This window comes from Prionailurus bengalensis, chromosome X, assembly GCF_016509475.1.
Source record: "Prionailurus bengalensis isolate Pbe53 chromosome X, Fcat_Pben_1.1_paternal_pri, whole genome shotgun sequence".
NCBI lineage: Eukaryota > Metazoa > Chordata > Mammalia > Carnivora > Felidae > Prionailurus > Prionailurus bengalensis.
The window spans coordinates 3,847,777-3,869,559 of record NC_057361.1 but is presented as its reverse complement, the minus strand read 5'-3'; the positions used below and the strand labels follow the sequence as shown (position 1 = coordinate 3,869,559).

Here is a 21,783-nt window from a genome sequence, read left to right as displayed (position 1 = left end):
CTGAGCCACCCGTGCCCCAAATCCATTGATTTTAATATATATCTTCATACTGTTCTGGTCCTACACATTGCACATAAATGTACACATATACACATATGTACACACATACATATATGTGTGCATGTCACATATAAAGCTTATTTGCAATACTTGCCTTCTCATCTCAATGAATGTTGATACAAAACTAAAATATTTTTAAGAGATTCTAGAATGAACCTTTAATTCAAAAGGATTAAAGATAGCATTTTTCCTAATAATTTTTTGCCAACTGCACTTTATTTCATTTTCTAAAAAGTTTTTATTTAAATCCAGTTAGTTAACATAGTGTAATATTAGTTTCAGGTGTACTATTTAGTGGTTGAATGCTTTCCTACATCCCTCGGTGGTCATCACGACAGGTGCACTCCTTAATCCCGGTCACCAATTTCACCCATCCCCCACCTCCCCTGTGGCAACCACCAGTTTGTTCTCGATAGTCAAGAGCCAGTTTCTTGGTTTGCCTCTCTCTTCTTTTCCCTATGCCAACTGCACTTTATTTACACTCAAAATAACGAACCAGAATTGCATTCACCAGAGATGTTTTATTTTTCTACTGGCATGGCTGACATAGGTCATTAACAGGAGACAGGGCTATCTGCTGTGGAGTCAATACGCAAAGCACATCAGTGCTGCCCTTCATATTAAACTTCCTTTTGTTGTACCTCCCAATGCTAAATTTCTTTCTTTTCAAATACAGATTATCTGCAGTATAAGTATGAAAGTAGGAAGATAGGTGTCCACACACAGGATAAAGATAGAGGGGCAGAATCAGGTGCGAATCAACATTCTGGGAGTATAAATATCTGTCTGTTATTTATTATATATATTCAGAAGGTTACATACATGTGTACATATAGCAACGTATATATACAGAAAGCTTTGTATGTACATATAGTTATGTCTGTATAGTGCCAATATACAGAGTAATATATGTTAATATATAATGAAGAAATGATGCATATATTTTATACATAATATAAATAAAATTATCACAATATATATTTATATTATGTTATAACATATTATATAATATATATTTATATACAAATACATAGATATTTAATATAATAGAGTTTATTAATATTTAGTCTGTATAATATATGAATATCTATTTTATATAAGATATGATTATACCAAATATACACATCTATGTGTATAGATACATACATATATCCATATGTATAGATACATACATATATCCATCATGTATCCATATATCCATATGTATGTATACATATACATACATAATATCTTTATATTATATATAAATGTGTTATTTTATATAGAAATATAGAACTATATTACATAGGATATACAATATATTTTATATAAATCTAGTTACAATCATATTTATATTATAAATAGAAACACTATTTTATAACTGTTTAAATATATACATACATACATACAATTTTATATATGCATAATGATAATATATTGCATTCTATGAACATACATATATTTACCTATAGAGAGGGGTTATATATAATATATGCTATATTGTATATAACCATATATATATTATATAAGCCTATATAACATATAATGTATACCCTTATATATATTATTAAAGCTATATATAATGCATATATAATATAAATGATAAATATATGTATATTTACATAACCCTATGTATAATATATAACCCATCTCTATTTTATATATCTATATTTATATATACATTTTATGTATGATATATACATATATATAATTCTATGTAACCTAGAGAGAAGAAGTTTCATGAATATTTTTCATCATTTTCAAGTGTAGTGCATATTCTTATTTGTGAAAGGACACAGACATTGTGAAAGATTTTCATACAAAGTCTTAGGCAATAACAGTGAGAAAGTTGCTGCAAATGTCATTTAAAAATGAACTCTGGCTATTTGGGATTCAGTATTCTTGGTTTTCATACAAAAGCAAGAGTTAATGGCTTTCTCATCTGCACCAAATACAGTGCAAGTCAGGAGCTGGAATACTTTTTAAAAATCAGGGCCATTTAAAAGTCATTTAGGCTAATCACGCCCAGTGATAAAATAATAACCAGGGAGAGAATTTAAAATCATCAGATGGAAAGTCCATGTACAAAGTGTATCTCTGCACAGTGGATGCATGTTACATAATTAATGGTGTTTTATGGGTTTAAAACACCAGTCAGAAGGACAAAAGCTTCAGAAAGACTGGGAGCAGACTGCCTTCCATGAAGATTTAATTATTCCCATTTCTCAGATGCAAACATCGCACTAGGGCGATGCACAGCCTTCTTATTGGAAAACAGATACTTTAATACATTTCCTTGAAGCTTTAGAAGTCTTATGAAACACTACTTACAAAACCGAGGAGGATAAGCTAAGACAATTGCTTGTGTCTCTTCCAAGTAAGTGTCTACAACTATATTCACAGGTAAGAAAAGGTGTGTACCTTCCACTAATGTCAGAAAACCTCTTTTCAATGATGGGCATGCATTTGAAATTCATTCTAATTTAACTTAGACTGGTCTGAAGTTACCTCTGTATCTTTGAAAGGACAAGGTTTATGTAGCAGGTTTCGAGTACACAATCAGACAGGATGGAATTTGTGAAACTTTCAGAGAGTAAATATTTTTAAGTTTTCCAGCATGCTTCTCTTATTCAATCTATGCTGTTCGTCATATTATAATCTAGTTATTAACTCTAATTTGGGGATACTGCTACTTAACTATTTTGTAATTAAGTATGCTATATTTGTTATATGAAACTCAGTTATATTTGTTCTATGTAATATATATGTCTGTCTCTCTCTCCATCCATTACATATCTCCCACCTGTCTATCTATGTATCTATGTATCTATCTACCTACCTACCTACCCATCCATCATCTCTCTCTCTCATCCATCCATCCATCCATCATTCCATCCATCCATCCATCCATCCATCCTATCATCTATCTATCGTCTGTCATATCAAAGTTATTTCATATTCTATCCTCTCTCAAATTTATTAAATTCATGCCCTAACGTGGTCTCATATAGTTGCGACCCCCCCAAAGCATTTACCATCATAATGTTGCAGAGATTTTTTTTTTCTGAGACTGTGTCGATAATGGTAACTGAATGGAAAAAATACAATAAGTAAATAAACAGATGAATAAAAATAAAGTGGGACAGTCGTGTTGTTAAGCAAAGCCATTGATTAAAAAGAAATTTCAGGATCAGCTACTTATGGGCAAAGATCATGTCTTATTTTTCCATCCTTGGTATTTTAAAGAGTTCTTGGAATAAGCAACGGTTCTCAGATTCATGTTCATTAAATAAATGAATAAATGTAACAACCAGAAAACTACTTACAGACAGTCCCACCTTCATCCCGCTACCTCTGAATACATATCATTTCCACCCTTCATTGTGAGGCTATCATGATGGTTTCAACTTCCTCATCAGGATCCCACTCGCGAATCTGCCTAAAATATTCGTTTGAAGCCTGTCCAATAATCTGTTGATTCCAAACTGCAGTACTGCTCCGCCGTCCTCCCCCTCTCCACTAAGATCTCTGCAATGTCTGCATCTCTTCACACAGTTGACTTCTGCCCCTGCCTTTTGCAGTTGAAACTCCTCCTTTTGGGGCACCTGAGTGGCGCAGTCGGTTAAGCGTCCGACTTCAGCCAGGTCACGATCTCGCGGTCCGTGAGTTCGAGCTTCGCGTCAGGCTCTGGGCTGATGGCTCGGAGCCTGGAGCCTGTTTCCGATTCTGTGTCTCCCTCTCTCTCTGCCCCTTCCCCGTTCACGCTCTGTCTCTCTCTGTCCCCAAAATAAATAACCGTTGAAAAAAAAAAAAGAAAGAAAGAAACTCCTCCGTTTGAATTCCATGTGGCACCTTGGTAGTTCTGGCAACTGTTTGGTTATATTCCATTGGATTTTCTACATGGATTGTCATTCCATATTTAAATACAGGTTAATTCTCCTTTCTCTCTTTTACGCCAGAATTTTAAGTATCCTATGCATGGAGTTTGCCGTCAGATCTGTTGACCCTACTGTAAGCTTCCTATCGTTGTCAAATCTCAGTCTTCCAAAGATCCACGGTGTCAGTGCCAATTCCATTGACGTGATCTGTCAGCATTCAAGTCAAAGTCTTCATTTTTCTTCCCACTCAACTTCTTTTGGTTTTGCATGTTATCGGTTATCTTGGAGTTTCCATCTTGCAACATCAAGGCAATCTTCTATACGCTTCCTGTTCTGAGGTCCCAGCCCACTTTCAACCAATTTCTTGGATTTCGAGTCTTGTAACGATTATTCCACCCATTTCTTATTTTTAATTTTTACTATTACCTTAGTTTATGAATGCTGCAATAGCTTACTAACTGTGCTCTCCTGTTCTAGAATGTCCCTGCGATAAGCCATCCCTAAAATGAAGCGATGCCCTAAAATACTTCAGGGTTAACTCCCTGAAAGTAAATCTGTGCCTCTCATGTTCAAAAGTCAGCCATGATTCCCGTCACTGATTGTCTGTGAGCCATATCTCATCATTCTTCATGCTTGCTGTGAACCAACCATTAAATCACCACCATGAGTATGTTCATGGTTTAATTTAAGGGATTACCAAAGAGTCACTTAGCAAGGTGTCCCTCACAGTGCTAACTGTGCTAGAGCTAACTCAAGACCTACTAAATTTGGATCCTTGGTGCTGAGTTCCTAGAGCATGGAACCAGCTAACAAGGTGGTCCTTAGCCACCTTGAACTTTCAGAACCTTTGTCTACGCCCTCTCCATTTCTCCCTTCTAGACTTTGTTCTCTTGGAATGATTTCCCATCTCTGCTCTCCAATTCCCCATGAAAACCTTATTTACGTATGAGAGATTTTCTCATTTTTCCCTTCAGGAAGTATGCTATGCTTCTCTTATGCTTCTAGGACAGCATATGCCGTATATTACGTTAGATTTTACTGATTTATCACCCTCTCACATTTTAAGCCTCTTCTATATTATGTATATTTATATCTCTAATAGTGTGTGGCAGTTAACCAAATAGTATACATTACTATTACACTAATAATTATTGTTCTACTTAATCATATTTCTGTTTGGTTTTAACCCTTGTGTTAGTTGAGTCATGAGTCAGTATTCCCAATGGCCTGCCTGGTTTAGCCAATACTGCATTTAGGGTTGATTGTGTCAACGCCACAGGAACATGAACAAGAGCGTGGTTGATGGACACAGGACGGAATTATCATTAAGAGCACGGCTACAGTACAGATTAAATCTCAGTTTCTTTCGAGTTCTCTGTATCAAAACCGAGTTCCTGTCAATGGGTCCTTTTTTGTACGCCATTGTTTGATATCTTTTCATCTTTCCCCATCTCACCATATTGCATAATTAGATTTTTAGTGGGAGCATAAAGAATTATACTCGTATCTGTCCAAGAATTCCGGGTTTAAATCTATGTAACTCCATTCACCATTTTTCAATCTGTTCTCCCAACGGGATTAGAAATGGTGTGTTTGGTTCTTCCTTTTCTTCTTCTTCTTCTTCTTTTTTTTTTAATTTAATGCTTATTTATTTTTGAGAGAGAGAGACAGAGAGACAGAGCGTGAGTGGGGGTTGCGGGGGCGGGGCAGAGAGAGAGGGAGACACAGAATCCGAAGCAGGCTCCAGGCTCTGAGCTGTCAGCACAGAGCCTAATACGGGGTTCGAACTCACCAACCACAAGATCATAACCTGAACCAAAGCTGTTTGCTTGCCTGAGCCACCCAGGCACCCCTGTTTCTTCCTCTTCTGACCTAGTCTTATGTGATTAGGATTAGAGAAAACTATAAAATCATACCATTATACATTTACTTTGTATTAAAATAAGTACTCTGTCTGCTTAAGTATTTTTGGGGGGAGGGACCTGAGCTCTTTTTTTTTTTTTTTAAGCTCCATAAGATTGTTCAAATGGAAATGAAAATGTGCTGGCCTGCCCCTCCCCCATAACATATCTCAGGAAACAGGTCTGCTCTTCAACCAATTGTCCCCACACTAAGACAAACATTAAGATGTTACCCCTGGATCCAATCACCCCCTCCCCAGATTCACTTTCTTATGCTGCCTTAATGAATTTAGAGATGACCTTTTGGGGCGCTGGGTGTTCAGTCCGTTGAGGGCCTGACTCTTGATTTTGGCTCTGGTCATGATCTCAGGGTTCATGAGATGAGAAATGACCTATTTTACCCATATCAATTGCTGTTTCCTTTTTCTTCTCTCTCTCCTCCTCCCTCTCTCCGTGTCTGTGTACATGTCTCCCTTATTCAGTTTTGTCCATTGTCCATATTGCCACACTGTGGTTGTCCTAAAACGTGAATCTGATGATTTCCCCCCTACCGTGGGCTTACAATATGTTAAAGCCAATTGATAAATTGGCTGCCACCTGTACAGCATGGCATTCCAGATCCTCCGTAAATATGTCTCGGAACACTTCTTCAGCCCTGTGTCTCACCCCCCTTCTTTGCATACTCTGTGAGCTGCTCATACCAAACCTTCTGTGTTTCCGACCCACACAGCTCTTTTCTCAATTCCTGCACATGAATGCAACTTCTCTTTTGAAGGCCGTTCCTTCATCATTTCCACCTCTGCGGATCCCTATGACTTCACATGTCACGGGACTTTTCCCACACCTTCTTATCATTTTCTTGTCTTACATTATTGGCTGTCTTATCCACTAGACCATAGGTTTCTTCAAAAATAAGTGCTGTGACTTACACACGAATGCATGTTTGGTGCTTAGGACCATGCCTGTGCTCAACAAATATTTGAATTTATCAGTCAATCAATCAATTAATACATTCTTGGCAAAGCAAATGACTTTCTGGCCTGCTATAAACTATTGTTTTCAAGTAGAGGGTCTTTTCTAAGCCCCACTTTGGGAGATGCATGTATCTACACCTATATTTTTGTACTGATATCTATATAGGTCAGTGAATTCGGGGAGAAGCTATATTTATTAGCAATACTCTTATGTTACTGGATCTTAAATATCTATTCAATAACAGATGAAAAATATATTTGTATAAAACATGTTTCATCTATTATTGATGTAATAAATATAATATTTATTTTACAATAATAAATATTTATATAACAAACATATCATATTTTATATACTAAATATAATATTTATATAATAAATGTGATATTAATTATACAAAATATAATATATTTTATATAATAAATATATTTATATAATAAATATATGACTATATATTATATAAAATATAATAAATATACTATACTATATTTATATAAATAAATATAATAAGATATATTTAAATATATATTAAATATATATTTTAAACTATTATATATTTATATAATAAAATATAATAAATATGCTATATTTATATAAATAAATATAATAAGATATATTTAAATATATTAAATATATATTTTTAAATTATTATATATATTTATATAATAAAATATAGTAATTATATTATATTATATAAATGAATATAATAAGGTATACTTAAATATATATTAAATATATACATTTAAATATATATATTTATATATTTGTATACATCTTTTTGGTAAAAGGTGTTTTCAAACACATTCTCTCACTTAATCATCCCCAGAAACCCACAAAAGAGTGTTTTTAAATCACCGTTCAACAGATGTGGTCTCTAAGATTCACAGAACATAACAGACTTTGCAGCAAGTCAAAGCTAGCAAAGGTAGACCCTTGCCATGAAAGCAAGTCCCCTGACTCAGTGTACCTCACCTTCCCGTTTTTTGGACATATCCCAATGAGTTCTTGTCTCAAAGCTTGTGAGGAATCTCTATATGCACACAGCAAATACCTACTGCAGGTTGGATGCCTAAGTTTGCCCGCTAAGTGCAGAGGATGTCCTATGGACAGGGGACATTATCTTTTCTCTTCAATAAATAAATTCGTAGGCCTGTGAACTAATTTTAAGAAAAGCAAGCATTTCTTTAGGGCTTCTTGCGTGTTGAGTCCTGTGTTTACCCAGCTCGTATCATCATGATATAAGGAAGTGGTTACTTTTCTCTTCCCCATTTTATAGATGCAGAGACAGAGACCGAACATTTAAATGGACACCTAAGGTCATATGCAACCTGCATTCGAGCAGTGTAGTTTGAGAATCTCTCATATTGCCTCAACAGTATACATTGTCCCCGGGGTTTATCACTTAGGGACTTCATACGTTGCCCATGGAAAGCCAATGATAAATAACAGGTCGTATCACCAAACTTGAAGCTGGCTGGGAAAGATAAAACTCCCGGGCCCTGAAAGTGAAGACGAGTATTTAAAAACAGCTAGCCAAATCCTAGCAACATCCCCGTTATCTGGTATTCATCGAAACCATTACTGTGTCAGAGAAGAAACACACAAAACGTCTGGACCCATCACCTGGGCATAAAGGAGACTCTGTCCTTTACAGACCTTCATTGTAATTTTACTGCCCACCCCCCCAAAAGATACCGTTCCCTGCCAATATAACCACAGTAACATAACGTACAGTAACACATTTGTCAGCCTGACCACGAGGGAATAGCTGCACATGGGTGGCACTCTTTGCAGAGCAAAGCCTCAAAGAGTTAAAGATGTTTGCAAATACTGTAGCGTGTGTGGTGTGGACGATGCTGCAAAGGGGGGAGGTGGGGGGGGGAGCAGAGCAGGCAGAGAGCAAGCTTTGCTGCGCGCTCGCGCTCCTGGCATGGTGGCCCAGTGTGGCGCGCTCACCTGTTTCGCCACCCTGGCCCCGGGAATGTCTGTTACAGTTGCTTTGCGCCGAGATTAGCTGCTCTTTGCATTTCCTTGTAGCTGTGGATGTGGTTTCTGTAGTGATGGGACCGAGTGCGGAGATCTATTGGCTGCTGGCTTTGTAAATTTCATTCAGTTTGGTCCAATAGCAGAGGGGGATCGGGGAGACATCGGGAGCTCTCGCTTCAATCTCCCTTTTCCTTGCAGACCCGTCTGTGTCTCTCAGCACAGAGCTCTTATTCAGACCTCGCCGCCGTGTCCTTCCTGCTCCCACTGTCTTGCTTTCTCTTCCTGACTATTTTAGGGCACAAACAACGAATTTCCTCCAAGCGGCCGGCCTCGGTGGTCCCCGCATTCCTTTGGATGAGCACATCTAGTTGGGAATTGGACAAAGCCCAGGCTCCTGGACTCGCACACAGCCTCCTGAATCCTACCCTCGGTCAGGATTCCCTAGAAAAATCTGGATGTGTGAAAAAGAACACTCAGAGCCGATGCAGATTTTTCCACGGCTAAAGGTAGGTGCCGTTTTCAGATGTGTCTCTGGGTTATTTATTTGTAAAGCCTTTGAAACATTTGGACCTGTGTATGCTTCCCCAGCAAAAGAGGATGCTAAGCCTCCTGGAAAACACTCGAGCTGCGTTCCCATCTGACATTTTTTTAAAATTATTATTGCATTTTATTTTGAGAATTCGGACAGGACTTTCAGCCATCTGCCGCTCCATTTCCTTATAGGTGTGGGTGGGACTGGGGACATGTATGTGCGGCTTGTCCTGTGCAAGCTTCATGCACATTTCCACAGAAACATTTGCTTTTTTTTTCCCTGTTGACTTAAAAAAAAAAAAATTGGGACCACCGTGGTTTGAAAGAATTTTGCTGCAATCAGCTATTTGAACGGCGCTGGGGCCGTGTGTGATGTGTTTACAAAGTAGCGTTGTCTTACATACAAATAAACACAAGAGTGTGGCGAGGACAGGAGGGGAAAAAAATATATCTGCAGTAGAGGCTGAGCAGGAGCAAAGCGTCAGCTCCCTGCAAACCGGGACCGGAGATGAAGACAGGAATACTTCTGGAGACTGAGCAACCGCGAGCTTTTTTTTTTTTTTTCCTCCTTCTTTAAGGAAAACTGTCAGCTACCACCCTCCTGGGGTGCTTTTTTTGGGTTAACCAGAGAGAAAAAAGGAAAACAGGCTTGGCTGCGGTTGCATTAAGCGGGTTTTTTTGTTGTTGTTGCTTTTGGTTTTTTTTTTTTTTTTCCTCCTTCCTCTCTGCTGGCCTCGTAGAACATGACGGCTGTTGTGATGCACGAAATAACGCACGTGATTGATTAGGACCTGGCTGGGCTTTGCTGGGGAGCGACCCGGGCGCGCCGGAGACCCCGGCTGGACACTCCAATGACGGTAGCTTCGAGCTGTTTCTGCAAAGCTGGGGAGCGGGCTCCGTGCCCCCCTTCTCCCGTGCGTGTGGGTAGGGGGGAGGCGAGCGGCGGAAAGCGGGGGGGGGGGGTGTTTTTGCTGCTTCGGGAGCCTCTGGGTCTGGCCTGGACCTTTCCGGGGGCCACTGAGCGGACGCCCGGGCACCAGCCCCGCGCTGCCCGCTGGTCTGCAGGACCACAAAAGTTGGTGGCTGCGGGGACGGGCGCCGGGCGCCCCAGCCCGGGTCTCAGGGGACGCAGACCCCAGTCGGTTCCCGGGAGCAGAGCCCGCAGGACGCACGGCCGGCCGGTGTCCCGGTCTGGGGTGGGGGCAGGGGTCTGGGGAGTCGATGGGGATCTGTGCAGCACCCCGAAAGCCTCGGGCAACCTGGCGAGGAACCCCCATCTCAACGCTCTCGGCCGTCCCGCGCTGCGAATTCCCTCCCGGCCCCCGCTTTCGCGGTCCATTGGTGCCCCCCGCTCACCCCCAACCCCGCGCGGCTCGGCCTGGCCCCCCCCCGCCCCCCCCCGTCCCGCCCCAGTGGGCCAAGCAGGTCGTGGAGATCCGGCCACCCGCTGCTGGAGGCGGGGGCTGGGAGGGGGGGAGCACCACAGGAGGGTGGCCCCCCGGAGCGAGCCGCTGAACTTGAGTCCCGCCCCCTCCCCAAGGCCTCCGCGGCGCCCCCAGCCTGAGCCTGCACCCGCGTGGCCCGACCTGCGGAAGTGCGGGCGGGGGGTGGGGAGCGGGGGGAGGTGTCGCTCGACCGCAGACCCTGCGGGGGCTCGGGAGTGGGGGGCGGTGGTGGCTGCGCGCGGAGGACCCGAGGTCCCCGCCCCCGCTCCCGACCCCCGGGCCGTCCCCTCCCCCCGCCCTGCCGCGGCTCCCGCGGCCCCCGGTGGTGGTGGCAGCGGCGGCGGCGGCGGGGGGTGGCGCGCAAGCCGGGAGTCCAGGGCGCGGGTGTCTGTGCGCGCGGGGAGTGGGGCCCCGTGCGGCGCGCAGCCCTGGGCCCGGGCGCACCATTTCGCCGCCTGCTCGCCGCCAGACGCGGCGCCCTTTCTGCCCGGGGCGGGGGCGCGCCGAGCCCCGCACCCCTCCCCCCAGGCCCTCGGGGCCCACCTGGGAGCGCGCGTCCCGCCCGGAGGGCGCGGGGCGAGGACGTCCTCCGCAGCCCTCCCGCCCCTTCCCCAGCGCCTTGCTTTTTTACATTTATTTATTTTTTAAAATTTTGGCTGACTGCTTCTTCTGAACCGACCGGCAGGTGCGGGCCTCTTTTTACTTATTTTCCGAGGCACTGGGCTGCTGTTGAGGGGCTGGCGAGGGGAGGGGGCGCAGCAGGCAAGCGCCGGGGACCCGGGGGCGGCGGGGGCCGCGTGCGTCCAGGTTGCAGCTCCGGCCTGCGCCGGGTGAGCGCGCGGACTGGATTAACCCCCCTGCGCCGGCGAGTTTGGGCCCGAGCGAGCACCATGGATCCCCATGTCTCATTTGCACCCAACTTAAGAAATTTGGGGTGAGGGCTGCCGGATGGGGGGCTGTTGAACCCAGCAGGTGCTGTTCTTGCCAGCGCAATCCACAAGGTGGTGGTATGGATTCTTCTTTTCATTGGATTTGATTTTTTTTTTTTTTTCCGCTTCTTATTTGGTCAGTTGATGGTGGTGGGGTGGGGGGGGAGACGGTTTTCTGTGCTCATATCTTATGCTTTTTGAAAGGATCCAGCTCTGGCCAGGCGTCGACATCAAGGGCGCGTCGCATTAACAGTTTCCTGGGGAGAGGTGGGGCGAGCGAGGTCCCTGCCCAGAGTCAGCACTTTACCAGAATTTGAGGGGACGCAGGGAAGGGGGAAAAAAAAAAGGCAACCAAAAAGCAGAAAAAAGCAAAGAAAAAGTTTAGGGAGACCTACTTAAGGTGGTGCAGAATTTGCAGCCGGTGTGGGCGTCCTGCAGACAGCATCCGAGTGCCCGCTGAAGACCTTTGTGGGTAGGTAGTATTCCTCAGCCAGACATTAAAGGACCAGGCTATACAGACAGATCTGACTTTCCGTCAGAACAAAGCAACATCAGCCGCTGACAGAGCTCCCCGGTTGGAAGGGAGAGGCTTACCGGTTTCCTAGAGGGTGGCTGAGCCCAGAGAAACGAGCACACTGCACAGAAATCTGCACTTTCCCGGGGGCGGTGGGGAGCCTGGAGAGAGACTGCGTGCCTTTCGTCTGTGCACAGAGGTGAACAGCGATTGTGAAAACCTCAGCATAGACTTCCCTAGGTAGATGGGGCGTAGGAGGGTCGTGGAATTGGCACATGGTTCCATGCATCCCTTATTTCCAGAAAAAAAAAATTTTTTTTCGTTTTCTTTTGGTATCTGTCCCCCTATCGAGAACGTAACGATTTCATCGAGGGCTCTGCAACTATATATTTTTTCAGATTGGACTTTCAGTATGGTATTCCCCAAGGAAATGCAGTATATCTGTGGCTCGTGTGTATGCCGTATCTGTGTGTCTGTGGCAGTTTGAAAGAGAATCATCTTTGACATGTAAGAAAATACTCAGGGCCAATTGTAGCAGGGGAAAGATTACTTCATCAGTTTTAAATCACCGAATTCAAATGAGACGATGGTTTTCTTGGGAAAATCAGGATGATTTGGAGCAGGAATTTAACGTTAATGGCTGTGCTTTGATGCTATTTCTAGGCTCTGTTGACATATTTTTGGGGGGTAAAGGCATTGTTGCTTTCCTTTGTGTTTTTTCTTTTCTTTTTCTTAAAGAAATAACGCTGAATGTACATTTGGCCTTAAATCCAGTGGTCCAGCTAATTTGTAACCGAAATCTAAGAATAGAAAAGATAACTTGGTAAGTGACTGATGGCTATGTCAGGTGGATAATGCAGGTACACAGCTGTTAGTCGATTTGCATAGATTTGCAAGTGCACGAACTTGAGGATTGTCTAAAGTTCCTTTTGTTTTGCTTTGCTTTGTTTTGGTTTTGGTAGGGAATGTAGACTGGTAAGTGTACGGGGTTTTTTTTCTTTATTTCTGAACTTAGCCTTTTCATTCGGTTTCCTTTGTAGTAATTTGTGGAAAGCTTCTGGTCTCTGCACAAAGATTGCGTGCTTCCTGACTAAGCCTGTTACATTGGTTTCAGAATGTGCAGGCCACTCTTTCAGAACTCTTTAGAATATAATATAGGGCCCTTATGCCCAGACCACAAAAAAAAAAAAAAAAAAAAAAAAAAAGAAAAAGAAAAAAAAAGCCTAGAGATGGTTCTCTGAAAAGTAAACATTCAGCCACATGGGGTCTGGCGGCTATTTAAGGTGCCGTCATTTTAATTGGTACAACATATTTTAAACATCGAGTTCACGGTTGAGTATTGTCAATGATGCAACTTGTTGATGGGATTTATTTTATTCAAATGCAGTTTCATCATGAAAATATTTTAAGACTCTAAACCCTCACTCTGCAGATAGACTTATCTGGTTAAAACATGCTGAAATTCCAAACATGGTGAGAGCTGATTTTACGATGCTGATTTCACGTGTAAAGAACAGATTTTTTTGTGGTATATAAACCAGTCTGTGTTCTTCCTATGGTGTTTTCTGCCTTACGAATGTGTATGACATTCCCAAATGAGAAGAATATGTGCGGGGGTTAGTTTAAATCAGTTGCCTGTTTGTTTTTTGTTGTTGGTTTCTGTTTCTCCTGTGAGAAGAGACGTCGTGTTCTACTTAATCATGTTAAACAATAATAATTACGTTAAGACAGACCGTGCCTCGTATGTAGTAACAACTGACTTAAACATGTCAGCTCCCAGTTTCAAATCAAATGTCCAGCATTTGCCCAGTCAAGGAGAGAAACTGCAAATCTCCCAAGTTGAAGGCCATGCGCTTCGAGGCAGTTAGGTCATCTGTTGTGTGCTGTGACCATTCATGGGCCACTCACTCAATGAATATTTTCCAGTTTTGTCATTTTTCTCCAAACAACCTACATTTGGCCGCTCAAAGCCTCCACTGTTCTTTGCTTCGCGGATGGCAGGATGGGAAACCCTTCTTCATTTTTCTTGGGCAGGACAGGATAGCACAGGGGAGCATCGGGAGAAACAAGAGGGACTGCCTACGAGCTTGCCATTTTGCCCTTTATGGCCTTTAGACAAACATGTCGGACAACCTTTTCTGCCTGCAGTGGTGCTGCTCCACAAACAAGCCAAAAAAGGACTGAGTCAAAGCTCATAAGCCACGTGAATGGAAGGTTGTTCGCCCAGAATAGCCAGTCCAGTTGGGCCTCTCAGCACCCTTGAGACACTGGGTGTTGAGTGCACCTGTCCCAGGTGTCCATGGACCTCCGTGAGCTCTACCTGCCTGTGCAAATTGCCCCGTTTCCAGAAGGCTGCTCTTTTTTGTTCTTAAACCAACCTCCGTCCTCCCAGAAGCGGTACCTAACGCAAAACAAAGCCAGGCCCCAGCAAACATAAAGTCCATAGTAAGATGAGGTACTGAACTGATTCCACAGGGGAAAAGAGTAATCTGTGTATAATTGGGGGAGGAAACAAGGAAGCATAAAGCCACTAAAGCCTCACTGGAATAAATCTCCAGGAGACAAATCTTTATTCAGAGTAGTGTCAATGCAAGGCCATGTGCTTTCACAGCTGTTTGGAAATAATCCAGGGTTTTGTTTGGGTGGCTTTCTTTAAAATGCATGTTATGTAAAGAGTGGTTTGCCACAGTCACAGAGTGCAGTGTTGGGATCACAACTGGACCTTTCTTGGTCTTGTGTGTTAATATTGGTGAGCACTCTGGTTTCCAGAGGCTAATCCCTGAGGGATGATGAGACCCTGGGTCTTGAAGTTATGTTGCAGGTGTATTTTCCATCGTATTTTATTGTGGTCTGTCCTGTTAGCAAACTCCTAAGTGTACCTCGCGGAATTGCTGACTCTGGGTAAAAGGTTGTCCTAGCGCCTCTCTAGAACTTTCTCGTCTTGCTCACCTGAAACAATATACCCCCTGGTTCCTAACGCCCATTTCCTCCTTTACGCAGCCCCTGGCAAGCACCATCACACTCTTTGCGTCTTCGAATTTGACTGTTTTAGATACCTGTGGGCATCTCCTCCTCTTGGCGCAATTTATGATTTTGTTTCTGGCTAGTTGTGCTTTTTCCGCGTGGGAGGAATGGAGGAGACAGAGAACACGCGTTGGTGGGAGGGGCAGAGAGAGAGAGAGAGAGAGAGAGAGGGAGACAGAAGATTCCAAGCGGGCTCAGCTGTGACAACAGTGAGCCTGATGGGAGGCTCGAGCTCACAAACTGTGAGATCGTGACCTGAGCCGAAGGCAGATGCTCAACAGACTGAGGCGCCCCCAAAAGTGCACTTTCTAAGAGTGTTGAACTTTCCCTGCTTTCTTTCTACAATAAAAAGAAAAGACTTGCTTAGTTTGAAGTTGCATTTCTTGGTAAAGTTTTGAATCCTTTAAGAAAGAAGGAAGGTGGGGAGCCTGGGTGGCTCAGTCAGTTGAGCGTCCAGCTCTTTATTTCCCCTCAGGTCATGGTCCCAGGGTTGTGAGATCAAGCCCCACATCAGGCTCTGTGCTGAGTGTGGAGCCTGCTTGGGATTCTGTCTCCCTGTGCTCTCTGAAACAAAATAAAAGTAAAAGAGAACCAAGGTTAATGAAACCGAACGGCAGTGATAGGACGCGGCCCTGTACGTGGATGGTTATTTTTGCAAAGCGTGGAAGAGGTCTCTTGCTCTGTTCTCATAGCCCTGATGGGATTTGCTCTCCGTGTCGTTTTCCTTGTTTCATATTTCAACGTCACCCGTGTTTGGTTCACAGTTGGGGCCGGGACACATATCCCATTACGTGGATGGTCTGCAGCATTGATCTGTGCTCTCAGAAAGAGTGGTGTGGGTTGTAGACACCACAACGTGACACCATGTGCCTTTATTGTTGTCAAATGTTTCCTACCCAAGTAGAGCTGTGAATGAATGCACTAGGTGGCAAAACGTAGAAACATGCACATTTTTTTTATTTTATTTTTTTGACATTTATTTATTTTTGAGACAGAGAGAGCATGAACAGGGGAGGGTCAGAGAGAGAGAGAGGGAGACACAGAATCTGAAACAGGCTCCAGGTTCCGAGCTGTCAGCACAGAGCCCGACGCGGGGCTTGAACTCACGGACCCTCGAGATCACGACCTGAGCCGAAGTCAGACGCTCAACCGTCTGAGCCACCCAGGCACCCCTATTTTTCCTTCTTTGATGTGCACACGAAACAACATACCAGGAGGCAATATGTGATCTTGTCCCATTTTCCGTGCCTTCTCTCCATCATTCACCGAGGGTCAGTCATATTAAAATAGTCATCATGTGAGTTATGTGCGAAATAGCGCTTGTAACTCCTGGTCATTTGAAAATGAAGGCACTCGTCCATAATCAGCTGGGTTCCTTCAAGTTTTGTCTTATAACTAAAATAATATTCTCTTTAAAAAATTTTTAATGTTTATTATTTTTGAGAGAGAGAGAGAGAGAGAGACAGACCGTGAGTGGGGGAGGGGCAGAGAGAGAGGGAGACAGAATTCAAAGCAGGCTCCAGGCTCCGAGCTGTCAGCACAGAGCCCGACATGGGGCTCGAACCCACCAACTGTGAGATTGTGACCTGAGCCAAAGTTGGATGCCTAACCGACTGAGCCACCCAGGCACCCCTTGAGTAATATTTTGTAACACTGTATCGATGACCCGTGTCGATGGTGAAAAAATCTATACGATGTAGGTGTGACAGAATGGCACCCCTCAGGGACACTGGTGTCGTAGGTTGTTGCACACTGGGCTGGAGAAGTTGACAGTTGTTGCAAGGACCAGCCCGGACACTCACTTGAAAAGGTTAAACTCATACCCCTATTATCTGCCTCCTAGGATCTCGCACACCTTTCTTTGCTGCCATAAGGGCTCTGCTGAGAGACTGTTGCCATTGAAACCTTGTGGCTCAGTTGAACAGCGTTGTATCAGCACAGTAGAGAGACCCAGCGTTCCCCTTAATAAACACGGAGAAGCTCGAAGCCACAACGGTTGTGACACAGGTCTTAGTCTCTTTCTGGTCTTGGCTCCCTCCTTGGCACTCTCCTGCCACATGGTGTGTTCATTCACAGTGCACCTACCGGGAAGCCCCGACAAATCCCCATAGACATCCGCAGCAGGGGTGAATGAGTGCGGGAGCCAGGGTTTGTCCTGGCTTCTCACTACACCACCCTGCACGGGTTCTTGTAAAATAGGATTACACTACTTTACGAGACAGGAAACACACTGAAGTCCCCAACACATCAGGACACTTACGGACACAACATAACTACAATCTGTTTCTTACATAGAATAGTTTTTGGTTTTTTTTTTTAAGTTTATTCATTTATTTTGAGAGAGAGAGAGAGAGAGAGCGAGCAGGGGAGGGGCAGAGAAGGAGAGACAGAGAATCCCAACCAGATCCCACACTGTCAGCATAGAGACCAACATGGGACTCAAACCCATGAACCGTGAGATCATGACCTGAATTGAAATCAAGAGTCGGACGCTTAACTGACTGCACCACCCAGGCGCATAAAATAGTCGTATTGGCAAATTGTATGTAGAAACTGTCCAGCGTTTAACTAGCCAAACTTCATTTAAATATGTATATAATTACTAGCATATGATCGTATATGTACTAGTTATGATTGTACTCTAGAGAAATGAAGTTGGCATTCTGGTGTTTCCATTTCAAGATAGATTTATAAATGTATATACAGTCATCTAATTGTACTTAGACGCTATCCATTTATATAATTATATTTATATACGATTTATGTAATTGACGAAATCCTCTAAATTTGTTATAATTCACTGGAAAGCTTTTATATACTTAACTTTTTTAGATCTACAGGTATATACAATTATGTGTTTTATGATTTTATATAAACACATAGCCTGCGTGATAAGTTAATCTATGAACATTTCATGTACACATATACTACGTGTATCGATCTAGGCAAATACGCAGTCATGCGTTTTGCAGAACAATGAGTCGTAAATGGTAAGTAGCTTTCCAGGCTGGCCCATGGTATCTGCATTTAACGGTCCACAGAAACTATAGCTTCGCGATGAATTACTGTTGATGTGCTGGCTAGCATATTGCAGTGCTCACAGGAATGTAATTAATTGGTACTTAGTGTGCTTTTGTGAACCATTTGGGACCTCTTATGTCAGTGGGAACATGTGGCAACCCGTGTATCTTTCCTGCCTGGATACAGGCAATGTCTGCTCCCACCAGGAGAGACTGAGAGCACCTGAAAGTAATGTAACGTTAGGTGTCGACTGTACTCAAAACGAGAACCAAAAATACCGTAAAAAAACCCGAGACTCTCTCCGAGGTTGTGTGGAGGTCAGCAGGAAAGAGCGCCAGGGCACGTCGGTGACCGTCATGGGCAAGGACAGCCTCTGTGTATCCCTGTGCCCACTGTGGGATAGGTTCTCTTGACCTGGTCTCTTGCCTGGCCTTGCTCACGATGAAAAATCAATACGGGAGGCTCGGGAATGGGGGAAGTCTTTACGCTGGCAGGAAAGAAATGGAGTGACTAAGGGATTTTCGTGATTTTCTGGAAACTGGCTTCTCCCTGCCGCAGACGTTTGGTTTTGTTTTGGTTGACCTATTTCGTTGAGCACGTCCTATGTGCCAGTTACGGGCGTGGGCGTAAGTTAGTGCCAGTAGCGAAGAGATGAATTTGGGAATATACGTACGCTCAAAACCCCGAGTGCGGGTGCTCACAGTAAAGTTATGAAGGGCTTTGGTTCATGGATGTATATCACCTCTGCCATTTTCTGGTGTTATTATGGGTCCCTTCCTCCCTGGCTTTCTTCTGTTTGGGTGAGTGAGGAGAACTCACTGGTCTTTAAAGGGCTGAAGGAATAATAAAGGTAACCAGATAAGAAGAATGCATCCAAGCATCAGAAAAGAGTAGCAAATGTTAGTGGCAAAGAATTCTATGACAATTTGATAGAATTCTTCACATGCTATATGTGTGGGGCTTTTCATCTTGAGCAATATATAATATGTTGGAGAGAAATATGTATATAATATATATTTAGAAATTATATATATTTTAGAAAGAAATATATAGAATATATATTTTTAGAGGGAAATGTATAATGTATATTTTAGAGAGAAATATATATAATATATGTATTTTAGGGAGAAATGTAACATATATTAGAAATCTATATCATCCTGAGCAACATATAATCTATATGTTATATAGATTAGAAATGTATATTTCTAATATATATTCAGATATATATATTAAATATATATTTACACAAATATATACATTATATATATATATATTTTTTTTTTTTTTTTAAGAGAAAGAGATAGCACGAGCGGGGGAGAAGGGCAAACAAAGAGACAGAGAGAGAATCCCAACACAGGGCTCAAACCCATGACCCTGGGATCATGACTTGAGCTGAAATCAAGAGTCAGATGCTCAACCGACTGAGCCACCCTGGCTCCCCTTGGCTGGTTATAGTTTTAAAAGCTGTCAAACCTGTGTTTATAAAACACTGATTTATATTTTACTACATTCTGTGAGTAATACATACATACAACAGATTACGTTGACTCAACCAAGAATTGAGTGCTCCTGAGATATTTTCTGTCGTCTCAGATGGTTGTGTTGATGCATGGTCATTGAACTGCCCTTGTTGATCCCAGCTAATTCCTTATGGTCCTTATAAAAGTCAATTGGCGATAGTTAGGTATTTTGCATTCCAAAGGCAAGAAAAATACCTTGAATCCTAATGTACTTGAGTCTCAGAGATTTAAAAAAATCACAGATAATTGTGTCATATTCTACCACCCTTCATATAATCTATTTTTTTCTACCATGTTAGATCTGTGAACTTCATGAACCAGCCTTGAAAACAGACATCAGTCATGGGCAAGCTGGCCTTGCTTGTAGATTACATAGTCCCAGAGAAAGATTTTTTTTTGTGGTGATTGTTTTCAAAACACATGCAAACATCATAGCAATGGGTGTGGGAAGAGCTCCCAGTCAGGGATCCTCGGTTAAGGAGGATCCCAGATCAACTAATTTTGGAGAACCTCACATGTCGTAGCCCACACTTGACTTTGACCCTGGAGACCAGCACATCTGAGGACTTGAGAACCCTCACGCTAGTGGATTCAGGGACGTGCCAGATGGTTTGAGATTCTTTGTAATGAGTTCCACCCAAATTACATAACTGCAATCACAGAACTCTATCGAGTATCCTTGCATTATATTTTATTGGCAGAGCACAAAGAAAAACAAAGGCAATCTAAAGTTCCTGGAGACTGTTTAAATTGCCAGGGTCATCTGGAGAAATGAACTTGATATTCTTTTTCCCCTCCGTTATATTTATTTATTCAGTATCTGTTGAAGGCTAACAAGTAGGAAGATAAAGAAGACTATGTTGTTTGTTTTTTGTTTATTATCCATATGACAAGGCCATTTTGTACCTCGTTAGAAGTAAAAAAAAAAAAAAGTGTGTGTGGGGTGGGTGGAAACAGTAAAACATGAGCCATGGTCTTATGATGAAGGACACAGAAATTTTATATCCAAATCTCCCTTCTAGTGTGTGTGTGTGTGTGTGTGTGTGTGTGTGTGCACGCGCGCGCATGTGTGTTTAATCTCTCACATCCTGTGTTCAGTGTTCAGGAAAATAGTAGCTTAATGGAGTTCTCATAAGTCTTTCTCACGTAGTTAATAGCAAAATCACCAGGACCACAGAGCTTAAATATTAGCAATTTGGTTCCGTTTATAATTTCCAGACAAGGACGGTATACTGCCACACTTCAGCTACTTTAACAGGACAAAGTCCTGGAGTTGTACAAACAGGTGAATTTGTTCCATACGGGATGGGGAGGTGACCTGGAACTTTGGCGAAAAGAAGGCTGCCTGGCCTAGGGCATTTCTGGGAGACACCTGTGTCCCAGTCGTAAGCCATCAGGCTGGATCTCTGTGCTGCAGAAGCATCAGTGTGCATATGCGTGTTGTCAACCCCACACGTGCCGAGCTCCTGGTGTGGGAAGAGCCGGGATAGCTTAGATTGCATTACAGAGAATTATTTGGAATCGATGTCATGAGAGAGTCAGAATCACTGAACAGTCGACATTTGGAAAACTAAAAAAAAAAATACAAATGCAAAAAAACTTAGCCCCATAAGGCCAAAATGTTACTTTGGATTCATCTTTGTCTTATTAGTACAGAGAGTTTAGGATGAACAGCAGAAATGTACCCCAGGAGCCAAGGCAGGACCGTGAAGCAGACCCAGAGAGAAAATTTACGATACACGCAAGCGAAGTCATAGTTAAATGGGCAGAGTTGGGGAGTACGGTAGACCCCCACCCCCCAGCCTCATCCCTGGTTTCCCTTCCTGCGGGGTCAGTTACCTGCCATCTCTTATGTGGTCGCGTTGGTGCACCTGCTGACCCGGTGTCAGAAGGTCGGTACCTCGTGCCTCGTGGGGTCACAACACCGGCAACCTTCACCTCGCCTCATCCGCGGGCATGTCGTCTTCTCCCCTCATCGCAACAGGAGGGTGAGTCCAGAACAATAAGATGTTCTGAA

General features: G+C 43.0%; 1 protein-coding gene across 2 annotated transcripts in view; it reads left to right on the top strand.

The window, feature by feature from the left end:
* Positions 1-8,793: 8,793 nt before the first annotated feature.
* The window catches only part of NLGN4X (neuroligin 4 X-linked), a 318,112-nt gene continuing 305,122 nt past the window's right edge, over positions 8,794-21,783 (top strand). Inside the window, exon 1 of one of the 2 annotated variants that reach the window (XM_043570689.1) lies at positions 8,794-9,285. The gene's annotated coding sequence lies outside the window, so the exon portion shown is untranslated. Of the gene's footprint in view, positions 9,286-10,019; positions 10,225-21,783 lie in introns of those variants that run through there. The other variant, XM_043570690.1, reaches the window with a different exon arrangement.